This window comes from Piliocolobus tephrosceles, chromosome 19, assembly GCF_002776525.5.
Source record: "Piliocolobus tephrosceles isolate RC106 chromosome 19, ASM277652v3, whole genome shotgun sequence".
NCBI classification, from domain to species: Eukaryota; Metazoa; Chordata; class Mammalia; order Primates; family Cercopithecidae; genus Piliocolobus; species Piliocolobus tephrosceles.
In genome coordinates, this window is record NC_045452.1 from 50,431,364 (window position 1) to 50,437,363 (window position 6,000).

Consider the following 6,000-nt stretch of genomic DNA (forward strand, 5'->3'; position numbering starts at 1 on the left):
AGGAACAGAAAATCCTGCCTCAGCTACATTAATAGCTGTTTGTACTGGATTGAGTAGCGTCCCCCCCGACAAAATTAGTGTTCAACTGAAACCTGTGAATATGATCCTATTTGGAATTAGGAACTTTGCAGATGTAATCAAGTTAAGACAAGGTCATACTGGATTAGGGTGGACGCTAAACCCAATATCCCTTGTGTCCTTGTAAGAACAGGAAAATCTGAACACAGAGACATAGGGAGGATGCCATATGAAGACAGAGGCAGAGGTTGGAGTGATGAGTCAACAAGTAAAGGAATGCCAGGGGTTGCTAGCAACTACCAGAGGCTAGAAGAGGCAGGAAGGATTCTTCTTTCAAGCCTTCAGAGGGAGCATGGTCCAGCCCACACCTTTATTTTAGACATCTAGCCTCACGAACTGTGAGAGAATGCATTTGTTTTAAGCTACTCAGTTGGTGGCACTGTTACAGTAACTCTCAGAAGTTAATATGCTGAGTGCAAAATTAAAAGCATGATTAGGAATAGACTTGGACACTGATATGGTTTGGATTTGTGTCCCCACTCAAATCTCATGTTGAATTTTAATCCCTAATATTGGAAGAGGGGCCTGGTGAGAGGTGACTGGATCATGGGGGCAGACTTCCTCCTTGCTGTTCTCATGATAGTGAGTTCTTAACGAGATCTGGTTGTTGAAAAGTGTGTAGTGCTCCCTCTTCGCTCTCTTCCTCCTGCTCCAACCATGTGGACATGCCTCCTTCCTCTTTGCCTTGCGCCATGATTTCAAGCTTCCTCAGGCCTCCCCAGCCATGTTTCCTGTACAGCCTGTAGAACTGTGAGCCAGTTAAACCTCTTCTTTACCCAGTCTCAGGTAATTCTTTATAGCAATGCGAGAAAAGACTAATACAGACACTAAAGAATGATAAGAATGATAAAGGGCGCCGGGTGCGGTGGCTCACGCCTGTAATCCCGGCACTTTGGGAGGCTGAGGCGGGCAGATCACGAGGTCAGGAGATGGAGACCATCCTGGTGAACACGGTGAAACCCCGTCTCTACTAAAAATACAAAAAAATTAGCCAGGTGTAGTGGCGGGCACCTGTAGTCCCAGCTTCTAGGGAGGCTGAGTCAGGGGAATGGTGTGAACCCGGGAGGTGGCGGAGCTTGCAGTGAGTGGAGATTGCGCCACTGCACTCCAGCCTGGGCGACAGAGCAAAACTCCGTCTCAAAAAAAAAAAAAAAAAAAAAAAAAGAATGATAAAGGGTTTACACTTTCTGAGATGGAGTCTTGCTCTTGTTGCCCAGGCTGGAGTGCAATGCCATGATCTCAGCTCACTGCCACCTCTGCCTCTCAAGCTCAAGCAATTCTCCTGCCTCAACCTCCCGAGTAGGTGGGATTACAGGCGCATGCCACCATATCAAGGAGACCAAAAAGGCAAAGAGATTTGAAAAATAGCAGTGAGTTTGATATCACAGACTAATATAGAACTCTGAAACTAACAATCAGGGAATGCATATTCTTTCCCAAGCAATCATGGGATGTTTACCAACATAATTACATATTAGACCAAAAATAAGTCCCTATAAAATTCAAAGAATCAATATGATATAGCTAATCTTCTCTCACTATAAAGTGTTTAGGTTATAAATTGATAACAAAAATAAAATTTAAAAGTCCCCATACATTTACAAAATTTAAAACATGCTTCTAAACAATTCATATGACAAGGAAGAAATAATGACATTTTAGGTTGGGCGTGATGGCTCACGCCTGTAATCCCACCACTTTTGGAGGCCGAGGCAGGCAGATCACCTGATGTCGGGAGTTTGGGACCAGCCTGGCCAACATGATGAAACCCCATCTCTACTAAAAATAAAAAAATTAGCTAGGCATGGTGGCATGCGCCTGTAATCCTATCTACTTGGGAGGTTGAGGCAGGAGAATAGCTTGAGCTTGAGAGGCAGAGATGGCAGTGAGCTGAGATCATGGCATTGCACTCCAGCCTGGGCAACAAGAGCAAGACTCCACTTCAAAAAAAAAAAAAAAGGAAATGACATTTTGAAAAATTACTGAACAGAGAGTGAACCCTAATATAAACTGTGAACTTTAGTTAGTAATAATGTATCAATATTGGTTCTCAGTTGTAACAGATGCACCACACTAATGCAGGATGCATCACACTAATGCAAGATGCAAATAATTAGGGGGAACTGTGCTTGTGTTTGTGCAGTCAGGGAGAGGTTTGTGCAAACTGTACTTTTTTTTGTTTTTTTAACCTTTGTCTACAACAAAACTCTCTGTACCTCCTTATCAGTTTTCCTGTAAAGCTAAAACTGTTCTAAAAAACATTTAAAAGGTCTTTTAGTGTAAGAGAAAACCAAAACAAAGCAAACAAGTAAAAAGGCAACATAATGATAAACAAAAAATTCAGGTTAGCGCTAACCAGTGGAATGAGAGGAGGTAAGGATGACTGGGAGAAAGGCTAGAGGAGAACCAGTCACCCAGATAAACACCATAAAGGGACTGGCAGTGTTCCAGTTCTGAAGTTGGATAGAGGGTTTCTTGGGTATACATTTTATTATTTTAAATTCATATGAACTGGGCCATGATCTTACAGTATGTGTTATTCTCATGTGCAGAGGTTCAACTGGTGTACCAAGTTCTTTATTAGTGACACACTAAAAATTTATTGCTTATGCATTTTATAATCTAATGTGCTTTGTCCAGGGCATAGAAAGTGTTCTATTCCATTTAGTCATTCAGAGACTCAGGATCCCTCTGTTTTGTACCACCATCACATTCAGCCTGTAACCTCTGTCAGCATAGATATGGAAAAAAGAGGAAGATCGTGCATGAGAGATTTTTGAGCCAGTCCTGGAAGTAGCATAAGTAACTTCGAATTCCAGTGGCCAGGACTCATTCAGATGATTCCAGTATAGTTGAACTGTATGCCCAAGAAGAAGTGATTCTTGTAATTCTTCCCCCTAAATAATTGTGTTAGGCAAAACCTTGATAACAAAACCAGATAAGGGTTATATAAGAAAGGAAACTGACAGGCCAATCACATTCACATAGAGGAAAAAAAGAATAAAAACTTCAACAAGCTAAATCTAGCAGTATATATAAAACAGATGATACACTATGACCAAGTTGAGTTTATCCCAGGAATGTAACCATGGTTTAATAGAAAAATCTATAAATTCCATTTATCATTCTAATAGATTAAAGGGAAGAAAAATAGCACATTATCACCTCAACAGATGTGGACACACATTTGTTGAAATTCAATACACTTGGCAAACTAGGAAGAGAAGGAACTTTCTTAACCCAGTATGGTCTGTATACAAAAAACTCTGGCAAATATTCTGTAAGTAGAAATACTGGAAGCATTCCCTATAAAAATCAGAAACGAGAAAATTGCCACCTATTACCACTCCTATTCATCATTTTCACTGGAAGTCCTAGCCAGCAAAATAAGAAAAGAAAAAAAAAATGAAAGGGAATAGGAGAGGAAAATATGAACAAAATTGTCGTCATTAACAGATGATATTATTTACCAGGAAAACATTTTAAAAAGCACTGACTTATAAGAGGGCTTAGGAAAGTGGTTGTCTGTAATAATAATATTCAGAAATCATTTATATTTCTATATAATATATATTTCCCCAAATCAGGAAAACATATTTTAATAACACCACTAAAAATGATAAATAAGGCATCATAGAATAAATATAACGAGTACAGGACTAACATGCAATTTGATCAATTTGATTAAAATACCTTTTTTTTTTTTTTTTTTGAGACAAGGTCTTGCTCTGTCACCCAGGCTGGAGTGCAGTGGCGTGAACTTGGCTCACTGCAACCTCCACCCCACAAGCTTAGGCCATCCTGCCACCTCAGCCTCTTGAGTTGCTGGGACCACAGGTGTGCACCACTACAACCAGCTAATTTTTCATAGTTTTAGTAGAGATGGGGATCTCACCATGTTACCCAGGCTGGTCTTGAATGCCAGAGCTCAAGCAATCCTCCCACCTCGGCCTCCCAAAGTGCTGAGATTACAGGCATGAGCCACCACGCATAGCCTAAAAGACATTTTAAATACCTAAGTAAATGGAAAATTATTTCATGTTTGACTAGGAAGACTCACTGTTATAAAGATACCAATTATTCCTATGCTTACAGTAAAATTCCAGTCAAAAACCCAAAAGCGTTTTTCATAAAACCTGAACAAATGACCAAGAACAGCCTAGACACTCCTAGATAATAGGAGGAGCATGAGAGAGCTTGAACTACTCAGATGCCAAATGCTTATTATTAAACAATAGTAATTAAGACAGTTTTATATTGACCCAAAGATAAATCAACTGAAACTTTATGGACTTCATGGAAAGTCCATAAAGAAACATGTACATATATAGAAATGTGTACATGACGAAATGGAACTGCAGAACAAATGGAATAGTACTGTTTAAGTGATTATATACAAAAGGAAACAGTGAAATTAGATTCTTACCTCACACCATATACAGAAGTCCACTAAAACGGATTAAGTTGTAAATAAAAAGGTTGAATTTTAAATTTGGAAAAAATATAGGAGAATATTTTTATGACAATAGAATGGGAAAGTGTATCTATAAAATAAAAAAGAATCACAGACCCTAAAAGACTGATAAATTCAGTTACAGTAAAGAGTTTTGTTCATCAAAAGGCGTTATAAAGAAAATTGAGGCTGGGCGTGTTGTAATCCCTGTACTGAGGGAGGCCAAGGAGGTCGGATCCATCTGGGACCATCCATGTTGCCTCCATAAGACTTGAGGTGAGGGGAAACTGATGAAATATACTGTTGCTTATGCTAATTGTTGTATTAATACTGTGAGTAATAAAGTTCCTTGTCTCTGACCCAAAAGCCTTGTTTTTTTCCTGCCAACAGTGAAACTGTGGCAGACTAATTTATTAGGTTGCAAGTGGAGTAAAATCTCAGATCCTTTACATTTCTCAACAGTCCAGTGTGCTGCAATTTTCCCTTGTTAGAACTTACTTTAGTTCTGCCTTACTGGAGCCAACAATTTTTCACTTGTCCTTGGTGATGGTACATTGGGATTTTTTTTATAGATTATAAAAAGACTTTTATAAATGTCCCACATTGCGTTTTCTGTTTAATATTTTTGTGCAACTTCTCCATGTTGATGAGTTGTTCACTCATTTTCCCTGATATATTCCACTATTCATTTATTCATACTTTGGTCATTGAATTTTAGGTTGTTTCCAGTTTTCCCTATTATGAATAATGTCACTATAAACATCTCTGTGCATGTCTGTTGGTACTCTAGTCAATACCTAGAAGTGGAATTTCTGAATCATACAGTACAATTACGTTTCATTTTACCTGATAATGCCAAATTGTTTTCCAGAAAGATGCCAGTTTACTTGCCAGTAGTGTATATGAGTTTCTATAGCACCATATCTTCACCAATATTTGGGACTGTTAGACTTCTTAGATTTTGCCAGTCTAGTAGGTCTAATATAATATTGATTTGTATTTTCCTAATGAATAGTATGGTTGAAATTTTCATATGTCTATTAGCCATTTAGATATTTTTGCTCTATTGTCATTTAAGCATTTTTGTATCAGATTTCTGTTGTCTTTTTACTTGTTGATTTGTAAGAACCAATTATTCATATATTCTGGCTACTAATCTACATTTTGCAAACATTTTCTACTCAATCGTCTCAATTTTCTTTCTTTTTTTGTTTTTTGAGCCAGCATCTCGTTCTGTCACCCAGGCTGGAGTGCAGTAGCGCAACCTTGGCTCACTGCAACCTGTGCCTCCAGATTTCATGCAATTCTCATGCCTCAGCCTCCCAAGGAGCTAGGATTATAGACATATGCCCCCACACAAGCCTCTGGAGTAGCTGGGACCACAGATGTGCACCACCCGGCTAATTCTTGTATTTTAAGTAGAGATGGGAGTTTCACCATGTGAAACTAATGCTTATTAGACTGTAGAG